General features: G+C 41.9%; 1 protein-coding gene and 1 pseudogene across 5 annotated transcripts in view; one reads left to right on the top strand and one right to left on the bottom strand.

Moving 5' to 3' along the window:
* Positions 1 to 13,677, top strand: part of Znf638 (zinc finger protein 638) — a 136,482-nt gene that overhangs the window by 25,340 nt on the left and 97,465 nt on the right. The window lies entirely within an intron of this gene.
* On the bottom strand, positions 11,497 to 11,809 carry LOC118580354 (annotated as a pseudogene).

Genomic DNA, 13,677 nt, shown 5'->3' with positions numbered 1-13,677 from the left:
TCTTTTCTTTTCTTTTTTTTGTTTTTTGTTTTTTGTTTTTTGAGACAGGGTTTCTCAGTGTAGCTTTGTGCCTTTCCTGGAAGTCATTTGGTAGTCCAGGCTGGCCTCGAACTCACAGAGATCCACCTGGCTCTGCCTCCCGAGTGCTGGGATTACAGGTGTGCGCCACACTGCCCGGCTAAATTATTTTCTTATATATAGCTAGTCCATATTGAGATAGGGATGAAGGCTAAAAACACATTCAAATTTAGCATACCTGAGAGATTTTGTTTCCAAAGAATCCTTAGGTGACTCTGGCAAACTTTAGCCATGACTCGAGGGTTCTTATTTGCTATGCTTTATATGTTTCCAATAAAATTTAAAATCTAGCCAGGTTGAGTGACATATGCCTGTGATGCCTACTTTTGAGAGGCTGAAGTGATGAGAACATTTGAGTTCATAACCAGCATGGGCAAGGTATTGATACCTCCCCTCTCATTTTTTAATCTAAGAACTGTAGACTTCAATTCATACAAGTTGGAAATTTTAAAAAAAAAAAAACCTTTGATTTTTCCACAGGGTAAAAATATGATCAGTACAAAGAATGAGAAAGTAGAAACAAAAAGAATGTAGGGAAAATCCCCTCCGTGTTCCCCCATTAACACCAGACATTTTATATGGACCTAGAAATATATAATTACATTTATATGACTTTTGTTTGAAAATGAGAAAATAACATACACATTTTAACTTCATTAGTTATCTTACACATCTAAAATGTTAATATTTTATTAGATAGATATAAAACAATTGTGTGGTTTGTCCTCTATTGTTTCTGCACATCAATCCTTGTTTCATTGTTATTAAGTATTGCTTGAGCACTGTACTCGGCCTCTACATCTTCTCAGTGTTTTCTTCCTGAGTATTTTCATCGCTGGCTTATAGCCAACAATGACTTACAAACTATATGAAATGAGTTACATTACATTTGCGCTTCCTTGTGTCAAAGGCATTTCAGATTCTCTATACCTAAGCATGATAGAGTTAACGAATCTTCCCTCAACCTGACAGTCTATGAGTGTGGCCTATCAAATGAAAAGGCTCAACTCTCTGCCCACTAAGTAAGCCATAAGCTGAGGAAGCACCTTTGATACTTTCTTCACTCTTCCCTGCAGATGTTGTGCTACCAAAATCAGACTGCATTTCTTCCTAATAGCTCATTAGTCCATTTCTTAGTGTCCTCACTGCCAATATACCAGTCTGTACTTTTGTCTTTGGTCAGACCAGTTTCCTTGCATCCAGTCAGGCACCCCTTCTTAAAACTTCTCTATAGGTGTGCCTGAAAGTATCTGTGGAAAAGGACCATATAAAAACAAAATCCAGTTCAGACAAATTTATTCATGCTAGTATGTATTTATGCACTTGTATGTATATGAGTGCATATAATAAGTGTGAATCTAGAGAACAACTTTCACTGCTATTCCTTGGGAATTGTCAACCATATATTTTGAGACAGAGTCTCTCTCATTAGCCTGTGGCTTGCAAGTTTAGGCTAGGCTGGCAAACTAGAAAAATACCCAGGATCCTTTTGTCCTTGCCTCTACAGTTCTGAGCACTGGGTTACAAGCCTATGCTATCATACCTGGCTTTTATTATTTTTTTTTAAAGTGCTGGGGATTGAACTCAAGTCAGGCTTGAACAGCAAGTACTACAGAACTATCTCCCCAGCTCACAGACCAATATTTTTGGGAAATACAGTAAAATAATTTTCTAGAAAAAAACCCAGACACAAAACTTCTCTGTCAAGGCATATAAGTTTTTGAGCCAATGGTGGTGGTACATGCTTTTAATCCCAGCACTTGGGAGTCAGGTCAGGATCTCTGTGAGTTTGAGGCCAGCCTGGTCTACAAAATGAGTTCTAGGACAGCCACGGCTACACCTGTCTCAAAAAAGCAAAAAAAAAAAAAAAAAAAAAAAAAAAACAAACAAACAAGTTTCTGAGTCCTTGCTGCTTAGTGTTTGCACTCAGCCCAATATGTATGAAGGTAGACACTGGTTTCTTTGTCTGGTGCACCCTCAGTGCTTTGCCTTTGGCCCTGTACACAGGCCCAAGGGTTTGTGCGGTGACACGACTGCCAGTCTGGCCATGTAAATAGCTAGCTGTCTTCATTTTTCAGGCTCAATTCCTAGCCACAGAATTACTGCATCAGGCCAGAGACATTTCCAGAAGGTTCTGTTATACTAAACTGCCTTCTAGAATAAGTATACCCCAAATCAGTAGTGAATTTGAGTGCCACTTCTGTCTCTTTGAAATGGGCTGTCTCTGTGTTCTGAATGGCTCCAGTTTTGCTCTAGGTCTCAGGACACTGTTAAGTCAAAAGGAGCAGTCTACTCATCTTCCATTCCTAATGTGCATTCTATAAACCTGGTCGTTATCAAATTGTATTTGCCTTTGTTTAACTTGACCAGAGGGACCTGGATCTTTCTTAATTTAGCTTGGCAGAAATTGTAACTTTTAGAGCCAAGCAAAGCTAGTGACTGACTCAGGTTCATGTTACTCTAAGGACACTAAAGACTGCTCTGCAGACTCTGGTCTTACCTGCTGCTTTCACACAGATGACTTGAACTGAAGATTGTGGTTTCCTGCAAGAGTTAAATGTTCCAAGTAGCTAGTTATGCAACATAGCAGTGTAGTTGTTTTTTTGTTTTTTTGTTTTTATTTTACTCATTTGGGGCCTGCCATCCAGCTCTCAAATAAATACATAGAGACTTATTCTTACTTATGAATTCCCAATATTAGCTTGGCTTGTTTTTAGCCAGCTTTTCTAACTTAAATTATCCCATTTCTCTTTAACTATGTTTTGCCTATGGGCTTTTACCTTTCTTTATTCTATATATCTTTCTTTTCTTCATACTCCATGGCTGGATGTGTGTCTGGCCCCTGCCATCCTCCCTTTTCTTGAGCCTATATTTCTCCTCCTATTTCTTCTTTCTGGCAGCCCTACCTATCCCTCTCCTGCCTAGCTATTGGCCATTTGGTTCTTTATTAGACCAATCTGTTTTAGGCAGGTGAAGTAACACAGCTTTACACAGTTAAATAAATGTGACATAAAAGAATGCAATACGTCTTTGTATTGTTAAACAAATATTCCACAGAATAAATGAATGTAATACATCTTAAACTAATATTCCACAACACAGAATACTTTCTGATTATGTCACAGAAGATCCTGATATAAACAAAGATATGTATCATCTCCCATCAGTAATTCTAGAAGTAGGGTGAGCTTCAGACTAGTAAAGATCTGCAATGGCTCAATGATATCATTATGTTCGTTCTTCGTTTTTCTTCCTGCTAGTCTCAGTGGAAGCTTCATAATTAGGTTGTCTGCTTGTGATTGCAAATTAACACTGGCTATAAAGATATGTAGCCAGTGTTATAGGGACGGAGTCTTCTTTAGTGATGTCATAGGATTATTGTGTTTCAACTCAAGCCAGGTTAAGCAAAATGGGAATTGTTTGACATACGAACAGAAAAATGGAGCATGAATCTTAAATGGTCTTATTAATAAAAATAAACCCAGGGCCAAGTATTGGGGTGAACGCTGAATGATCAGAGAAACAGAACAAACCACAGCCAGCTCGTCTTGCCAATTCCTCAGCTGATCTGTTTCCTCAGACTGGATGCCTCTCAGCTGAACTGCTACTCAAAAAAACCTAAAAGCTTAACCAGCCTAGTTCCTGGTTTTCACGCCTTATATACCTTTCTTCTTTCTGCCCTCACTTCCTGGGATTAAAGGCTCACTTCTTGGGATTAAAGGCGTGTGTCACCATGCCTGGTTGTTTCCAATGTGGCCTTGAACTCACAGAGATCCAGACGATCTCTGCCTCCCAAGTGATAGGATTAAAGGCGTGTGTGCCACCATTTTCTGGCCCCTGTTTCTAGTGGCTGTTCTATTCTCTGACCCCAGATAAATTTATTGGGATACACAATACCACCACAGGAAAAGACATGGGGAGTCTGGCTTTTGGCATATGCTGTGGAACACTGTCCTCTGGCCATAATCATCACCCTCTCGAACTGTCAATTCCTGTGATTAGCAATGGAGACCTACACAGGACTGGGCTCTTTAGTTATCTGTCATTGGAGGTGTTCACAGGCTATGCACTTCCCCAAGGATTTATAGACAGTTACTAGGACAGAGAACACATAAGGCCTAGCCCCTCCCCAAGAGTTACAGTCTGTTAGGGATTGTTAGGGGAAAAGGCTCAGAGGGGGGACGAACAGAGGGACAGAGGGATGGAAGGACAGAGGGAGGGAGGAAGGGAGGGAGGGAGAGAGAGAGAGAGAGAGAGCGCGATGTCAGAGATTTCTTTCTTTGTTCTTGAATGAAACCATTCTTTTTGGTTTGTTATTGGTTCCCTACCTAGGGTGAATAGATACACATCTCCCCAGAAGTTCACAGGACAGCATCATTGGATCTAAGGTCTCAAGCGATATCGTTCAGTTCCTCTTTTTCTCTCCAGCAGGCATTCTCCATTTGTAATCAAGAGGGCTACCTAAAGCCCAAGACTTACCAGTTTAGCATCCTCAGTGCAAAGAGGGTATTATTTCTCTGATTACTCTGGCAGAAAGTCCTGGGAGCATTCTCATCAGCTTCCTCTCCATTCTTGAATCAGTAACTGTGGGCTCGGAAAGAAAACATTCTCATTGGCCAGGCATGGCATGTTAAGGCAGTTCAGCCACACCTAAAACTACTTGAAAGCCCCTTGCTGGGGACTGATTTAATTATGGGAAGAAAGCAGGCTGGGATGAATGCTGGGGAAACAAATTATAGCTACTCACCACCATGATATTTTAGTAATTCAAAGGAAACTAGATTCACTACAGCAGTCATTCTCAACCTGTGGTCCCAGATGCACTGAGTATGAAATTCTGATGGTAGAGCCTTCAGTCTTGTCTTCCTCTGCTTATGGTCTCATTGCAACATTATTTTCATATCTTTAAAAAGAGTCTTCCTTTATTACAAATTTATTTAGATCTTTCAACATATTTATAATTGGCTCCTGTGTGTAGGATGAATTGCTAAATGGTCTTATTAATAAAAAACCCAGAGCCAGATATTTCCAGGAATAGGAAAAGCCGCAGACAACCTCACCTCACTGACAGCTCAGTCTCCAAAGAGACCTACTTCCTGTATACTCATGCCTATATGCCTTTCTGTTCTGCCATCTCATTTCTTCTCTCCACCCAGCTACATCACTTTCTGTCTGTCTGTACGGACCTCCAGCCCTTTATGGTTAGTGCTGGGATCTCTGTAAGTTCAAGGCCACACTGGGAAATAGAGCCAGGCATGGTGACACACACCTTTAATCCCAGCACTAACCATAGATCTCTGCCTCCCAAATGCTAGGATTAAAGGTATGTGCTACCATTGCCTGACTTCTATGTTTAATATAGTGGCTGGCTTTTTCCTCTGATCCTCAGATAAACTTTATTAGGCTATACAATATTGGGGGACACAATACACCACCACACCTGAGAGGCCTTTTTAATTTATTTTTGTTAAGTTATGTTTTGTTTTGTGTTTGAGACAGGGTTTAACTGTATAACAGCCCTGGCTGTCTTGAAACTCAATCTGTAGACCAGGCTGGCCTTGAACTCACAGAGATCCACCTACACCACTACCACCCAGCTGAGGTCTCTTTTTAAAGATTTTTTATTTATTATATAGTTACAGATGGTTGTGAGCCACCATGTGGTTGCTGAGAACTGAACTCAGGACCTCTGAAAGATCAGCCAGTGAGTGCTCTTAACCTCTGAGCCATTTCTCCAGTCCCCAGGTCTCTTTTTAAACCCAATACCTTGGCCCATGTGTAATATGTTTTTGCTGTCTTTTTTCCCCTCTGGACAAGTAATACTTTTTTTGGGGGGGGGGGGAGGTTCAGACAGGGTTTCCCTGTATAACAGCCCTGGCTGTCCTAGAACTCTCTCTGTAGACTAGTCTGGCCCTGAACTCACAGAGATCTGCCTGCCTCTGCCTCCAGAGTGCTGGGATTAAAGGCATGTGCCACCACCACTTGGCAAAGTAATACTTTATAGCTTCTTCACATGTCTTATAATTTTTGTTGTTGAACATGTGACATCTGGGTGTGGATTCCTCCTCTCCCCTGGAGCTGTACTTCTTGAGAGTCTTGACTGCACTGTTTGGTGAGTTCTGTTTCCTTTGTGATAGACAACTCTGTTTTATGTAAGGTTCCTAGAAAAGTCCCACAAAAGACCACCATCCACATATGCAATCAGCAAGAGCGTATTTATTCCAGCATGTTGGGGCCTGCCATCCCACACAAAGGCAAAATAGCGAAGATCCTCAAGAGGGATGTGTGTGCTCCTTTTAAGCATAACCAAGGGGAGGTCCTAAGGCGGTTAAGTCACTTTAGAAATGATTGGCTTAAGTAAGTGGCAATCATATTAGAACATTCTAATTGGCCAGGGCTAGTAGGTTGGCTAAGGCTACAGTTAGTTTTCCATTTTGGGGCAGGCCTGGACAAGTCCCAGGCTTTGTCCTTATTTGGTTATTACTTTGAGCTGTTGATAATAGGGGCTGGCTCAGTGGCCCAGGCTTGCTAAATCCTATCTCCTTTGTCCCTGTTGTCAGGGGCTTCAGTGATTAATTAATTGCCCTTTGTTTGTGGCTTCCTCAGAAATTATCCAGTTTCAAGAGCAGGAACAGAGGCCTAGTTTTTAACTGAGTTATTAGGGCAGGCTGTTCTGATAGTTGCCTGGTCCTCAGTATACCTGTACTGTCACCCTGGAAAAAACAGTGTTTTATCAGGTCTCTGTTACAAGGCATCTCTTCATTTCATTCAGTCTGAGGCTTCATTAGTTACACAGGGACTTCTCTGTTGCTTCTGATCATGCCCAAGGCACAAGTTTCTCCACAGCCTGACTCAATTAAACTTCCATACCTTTGCCTGGAGAGCTTTTGAGAACAGCCTCTGATGTTAGTTTCTGTCCCCTGAAGCACTTGCCATTCTCTGTCCCTGGTAAACTTGCTGGCCTATGGCATCGCTTGTGAACATCAAAGCTGTGTGCTTCCTCCTCAATCTTCTGATTTCTCTAGGTCTTTGAGACTGCCCTCAGGATCAAACTTCCCAAACTTGGCTTTAAATGAAATCATTTTCCCTTTATTCCTCCTTGAAGACAGCTTGAGTTTTCTATGCTTATGGCCTGCCCTTCCCTCTAGATGGAGTCTCTGACCACTGATGCAGAGCTGGTATTGGGGTAATGGCCCACTTTTAAAATACATCCCTGGTGTAGTTACAGGACTCTTGGCTTGGTGGGGAGCATTTGATCTTTTCAGCTTGCCTCTCTGGGACCTGAAGGGTTTTTGTTTGTTTGTTTGTTTGTTTGTTTTTAGTTAGTGAAATGGATGTTTATTTTCTAACAAGCTTCTTCTGACTTTGCATGTGGAAAAACTGCTAAGTCCACTCAGTGATGGTTCCTAGTAGTTGGTGTCTTGAGCAGCGGGTACTGCAGGCCAATCTTCAGTTCAGTAGGGAGCTGTGCAACAGGAACAGAGGGTACCTCCTCACTTACAGACTGAGCAGTCCATTCACCCTGAACTCCTCCTTGGTCACTGCAGTGACCTACTCCCCTATTTTCAGTCTCTTTGGGATCTCTGTAGAAGTAGAAATCAGGCATGAACTCCCATGAGTGCTCACAGGAGATGGTGCTGCTCATGTGCAGGTCTTCCTGGACCAGTTTCCACCTCAATAGTGCTCTTAACTGCTAAGCTATCTCTCCAACCCCTCTCCCAATGATAAGTTCTTAATGGTGGTATGAATGTTATATATCTACTGATCTTCCCTATGGTAAAGAACCTAAATGGACAGCAGGCAGCAGCTCACCTTTTTTTGGTTTTTCGAGACAGGGTTTCTCTGTGTAGCTTTGCACCTTTCCTGGAACTCACTCTGTAGCCCAGGCTGGCCTTGAACTCACAGAGATCCGCCTGTCTCTGCCTCCTGAGTGCTGGGATTAAAGGCATGCGCCACCACTGCCTGGCTAGCAGCAGCAGCTCTCCTTTTTATGAAGTAGCTTTGAGTACCATTTAATGTCCTTTCTATTACATTTTCTTCATTAAAACAGCATTTGAGGTCTGCCTCACATTGAAGGGAAGGTAATGAGATTTCAACTTTTGAAGTGAAGTCTATCAAAGGAATGTGTGATCATGTTTAAAAGTCACTTTAACCAAATCCTCTATGACAAACTGATTTCCATTGCCTTCACCAGTAATAAAACCCCAGATAAATAACTGCTTATTTTCTGAATTTGTGTTTAAACTTTTTTCTATATGTATTATGCTTTGGTGTACCTTATCATCTCTAAAAGTTAAGGATTAGTTAGAAACTAAGTTTCTTTCTACAATTTTATTTTCATTTTATATACACTGGAGATTTGACTGCATATATGTCTGTGCACATGTGCATGTCTGGTACCTGTGGAGGCCAGAAGAGGGTGTTAGATTCCCTGGAACTGGAGTTATGTGGTTAGGTGATTATGAGCTACCATGTTGGTTCTGGGAATTGAACCTATGTCCTCTGTAAAAGTAGTAAGTACTCTTTTTTTTTTTTTTTTTTTGAGCTGAGGATTGAACCCAGGGCCTTGCGCTTGTTAGGTGAGTGCTCTACCACTGAGCTAAATCCCCTACCAGCAGTAAGTACTCTTAACCATTGAGTCATCTCTTTCAGCTCCAAACTAGGTTTTTTCATGTTCGTATACTTTTATATAAAAGAAGAAAATGAGCCTTGGACTTCTCATGACCCTCTATCTATCCTAGGACTTTATATTGTATTCTGAAGAAAGGAAGAACTGTGGTGGTATTGTGTTCCCCGAAATACTGTGCACACTAATAAACTTATCTGGGGTCAGAGACAGAACAGCCACAATATTAAACATAGAGGATTGGCAGTGGTAGCCCACACCTTTAACCCTAGCATTCCAGAGACAGAAATCCCTCTGGATCTCTGAGTTCAAGGCCACATTAGAAACAGTCAGGCATGGTGACTCACACCTTTAATCCCAAGAAGTGAGCCTTTAATCCCAGGGAGTGATGACAGAAAGTAGAAAGATATATAAGGCATGAAGACCAGAAACTAGAAGCATCTGGCTGGTTAAGCTTTTGGCTGGTTAAGCATTCAGGCTTTTGAGCAGCAATTCAGCTGAGAGCCATTGGGATGAGGACACAGAAGCTTCCAGTCTGAGGAAACAAGACCAGTTGAGGAACTGGCAAGGTGAGGAAACTGTGGCCTGTTCTGTCACTCTGATCTTCCAGCATTCATCCAAATAACTGGCCTCAGGTTCGATTTCATTAATAAGACTTTTTAAGATTCCTGCTACAAAGAACAGTAACTGCCAGAATCCTGTTTATTAGGACACTTGTACTTGATCTGAAATACTGATGAGCTACTCTGTGTTACTAAGACAGAGTTCCATTATGTTTGCAGACCATGGCGGAGTTTTGATGACGGTACTTTCTTCTAAAGCTTTCAAGCATTGAGCTGTGACTGTAGTGAACATGCAGAATCTGAGCTGCTCAATTCTTGCCTGGCTAATCTGAAACAGGGTGGGTAAAAGAAGAGAATGGGAAATATGAATCAGAAGACAATGAGTGGTAGGATAGCTTAGTTTATATAAACTAGTTACCCCTTTCTAGTTTCTACTACCTCCCACTAATGGTATCACATTATGATTCCCTCAATGGGTCAATCCATTGATTAAGATCAGCAACCTCATGATCCATCATCTCTGACCACCCACTGGAAACCACTCCTTCAATACATGAGGCTTTGGGATACTGTTCTTTCCTTTCTGTTGCTGTGACAAAAAACTGTAACTAAAAGCAACTTAGGGGAGGAAAGAGTGCATTTGGCCTGTGCTTTCAGATCACAGTCTATCACTGAGGGAAGTCAAGGCAGGAACTCAAGGCAGGCCCGCTCAATATTCCACACAGCATTACTTTTAACCAAGGAACTCACTTACAGCCAAGGAAGTACAGCATAAACCATGGAGAAATGATGTTTGAGGGTTCCCTGCAGGCTCATTCTTGGCTAGCGTTTTCAGTACAGTCAAGGCACACTTGCCATGGATTGATGCAGCCAATCATTTAACATATTGTTATCCCAGTATGCTCTGGGAATTCTTCAGCTGAGACTCTACATAGGTGACTCCAGGCTGTGTCTGTTAGTTTGCAGTGGATGGAGGCGAAGTGGAAATAACAGAAAGCAGACAGGCATCTCCAGAACCAGAATTGTTTTTCCAGCAGAACAAATGAAGAGCCAAAGTCCCTTTGTTGAAGGGGAGACTGTGCACACATGACATGGGGTGGGGGCAGGGGGTGCTAGGTTATTTTATATAAATAAGGCAGAAAGGTGACTTCTGGAAGATTCCACTGCAGGTCAGTTCCCCTCCAGTCTCAAAGTGGTAAATGCCGCCAAAAAGAGGCATGCTGATCCTCTCCTCAGAAGAGTTCTAGAACCTAAGAGCCCACAAATTTTATCAGTGAAGTCAACTTTCCTCTCCAGAGCTTCTCAGTCCACCAGAGGCTCAAGTCTTTAACCGTTCAGTGTTGGATTGATAGTTGACGCTCTCAAGGACAGGTGCACTTCATACACAAAGTATAGCAGAAGAATACTAACAGTTTTAGATGGAAATGAGGACTTATGGAAGAAGTTTTCAAGGAAACTAGAAGGCATAAAAACTGCGATTATCATGGATGTAAGAGTCTGTGATGAAAATGTTTTTGTTTTGTTTTGTTTTACAGAACATTTTTTAAATTTTTTTCTAAGACTTTCCTAGAGGACATAACTAAGCTTGTCACCATACCTGCCCCGCCCCAAAGGGTTAGTGTACTCACTGCTGTAAAGCAGATACAAACAGTTTCAAGGACTGGAACCAACCTTAACTGGCAAAGAACACTTTCTCTCTGAATTATCATTAAAATGTTTAAGTAAAAAAATGAAAAGAAAGGAGCAAAGGGGCAATGGTGGTTTCAGAATGAAAAGATCATTCCCTGTCATGTCATCCATTCAATCTTGGCTCTAGTAACAAAATGGACACAGGATTACTATCATACAAAATGTTCACTATAGCACGCTGTATGCTATTGGTGAAATAAATTATTAAGGCCACTCCACGTAGTTAAAAGGGAGGTTTATTTTGTGGGGTAACTTACAAATGAAGGGATAGGTTGTAGGGTCTGGCAAAGGTATGGCACAGTCTGGCGGTGTTCTCTGGAGAACTCTGCTCGGTCTACCTCCTGTGTCCAGCTTCCCAGAACCAAGAGAAAGGCCTCCTCTCGATCCTGGGTCTTCCGCTTCCTCCACCCGTCTTGTGGGCATGACCATTACCAAAGCCTCAATGGGGGTTGGAACTTCCAGGCCAATGCTGAGATGGCTACCCACTACAGTATGCACCTGTGCCAAGCCCACCCTCAGCCCCTAATGCTTCCAACTCAACTACTTCCCAGCCTGTTGGGCCTGTTGGGCCTGTTGACCAAGGAGCACGTAGATCTTCTCTTTGATCCAGTCTTTGTTATAAGGCTGGTACGTCTGTGTATCAGCTCAGTAAACAAGACAGCTGAGATCTGCCAGATCATCCAACAACTGACTGATACCGTATGTGATGGAGGGGCTGTTGGGATTCATTCTCTTCAGATGCTCTTCATACATTTTACAAACACCTTCCATGCATTCATTCACAGACTCAGTCAGCGTAAGTCCTGCCTTCTGGGCTCTTAGTAGGCTGCACCAGCAAAATGGTGTGAGACATCGTGCCAAACACTTTGTTGCAGCCACTAACACCGCCGCCGCCTCACACCGAAAATGCTTTTCTTACTGGCATAAGTCTTTGGGACCATCTTTCAGTGTACAGAAGACTTTCCGACCCAAGTTTCATGAACAAGCTATCCCAGTTTCCCTCACTTCACTCTTTATATGTTAGAAAACTAAACTCCAATGAGTTTAAGGTCAAAGTGAGGTAGAGAGATGACTCATGATTCCAGTGTTTCATTCAATGTCTATATTACCTCAAGTGTCCTATATGGCTCTGCATCATAGGGTCCCCACCAACTGTCCATCTTCACCTCCTCCTCCCTCTCCCTTACTCTTTCTCAACTAAGGTGGCTTCCTTGTGAGTCCCAGGGCTGGGCCTTGGAACTTGATGCTTCTCTAGCCCCCCAAACTCTTGTTCCAGATGTTTTCATGGCTTTATATCAGCTCTCAGAGAAGGTTTTCTTGAGTCCTCTATATTAAAAGTGCCCTAACTCCTGTTCATTATTTCTGCTTTCCTATTGTATAATCTTTATTTCATATTGCTTATATGTTTATTTGTTTTATTATTTCCTTCCACTGAAAGTAAATTCTTTGAGGGCAAGAACTTTATTTTGTTCATTGTCTTGTCTTGCAGTGCTTAGAATACTTGCATAGAATAAGTATTCACTATAATATTGGTTCAGCTGTATTACTACTTTGCCTCAAAGCTTTCACAGCTAAAGCCCTTAAGATAGCCTGTTATAACTGTCATGTCCTTAGCCATATCCATATTCACTTGTATTCATGTGTTGAAGTCCCCAACTCTAATGCTCTTTAGAAAGTTGCTGCAGTTGGAGATTGATCTTTTAAAAAAGTGTTTAAAGTTAAATGAGATGTTAAAAATGGAAGTCTAAACCAATATTATTGGTGACCTTGTGAGAAGAGGAAGAGGTACTAGGGACACTGTGCACTGAGAAGAAGCCATGTCAGAACATAGTGAGAACCAAGGACAGAAGCCTCAGAGGAATGAAGCCCATTGATCTTGGACCTTCCATCTTTAAAACTAAGATACAGTCATGCGTTGCTTAATGATAGGAATGCATTCTGAAAAATGTATCTTTTTTGTTTTGTTTTTTGTATTTTCGAGATAGGGTTTCCCTGTGTAGCTTTGCGCCTCTCCTGGAACTCACTTGATGGCGCAAGCTGGCCTCGAACTCACAGAGATCTGCCTGGCTCTGCCTCCCGAGTGCTGGGATTAAAGGCGAGCACCACCACCACCTGGCGAGGCTTATAAATTTGAGGCCAGTGTGAACTACAGATGAAACACAGTCTCAACAAAACAATACAAAACAACCCAGAAAAAAATAATATCAACAAACATAGTAGAGTTTATCAAATATATCAAGTGATGATAGTCACTTGTTATCATTGTTACTCATTATGTGCTGTACATAAGTTTGCATACTATACTTTTATATGGCTGGCAGAGTTATAGGTTGAATACACCAGCATTGCTAGAAACACAAGGAGTCCTTGATGTCACTATAATTACTGGGGTAGTTTGAAAAAGAATGGCTTCCGTAGACTCAGATTTGAATGCTTGTGATGTGACCTTGTTGCAGTAGGTGTGCCTTTGTTGGAGGAAGTGTGTCACTGGGGATGGTCTTTGAGGTTTCAGATGCTTAAGTCAGGCCTAGTATGTCTCTTTTCCTGCTACCTGCTGATCCAGATATAGAATTATCAGCTCCTTCTTCAGCATGATGTCTGCCTGTGTGCTGCCATGCTTCCCCTATGATGATAATTGACTAAAGCTCTAAACTGTAAGCCAGTTCGAGTTAAATGTTTCCTTTGTAAGAGTTGCTGTGGTCATGGTGTCACTTCACAGCA

Source organism: Onychomys torridus, chromosome 3, assembly GCF_903995425.1.
Source record: "Onychomys torridus chromosome 3, mOncTor1.1, whole genome shotgun sequence".
Taxonomy (NCBI): domain Eukaryota; kingdom Metazoa; phylum Chordata; class Mammalia; order Rodentia; family Cricetidae; genus Onychomys; species Onychomys torridus.
This window is presented reverse-complemented; position numbering and strand designations above follow the sequence as displayed.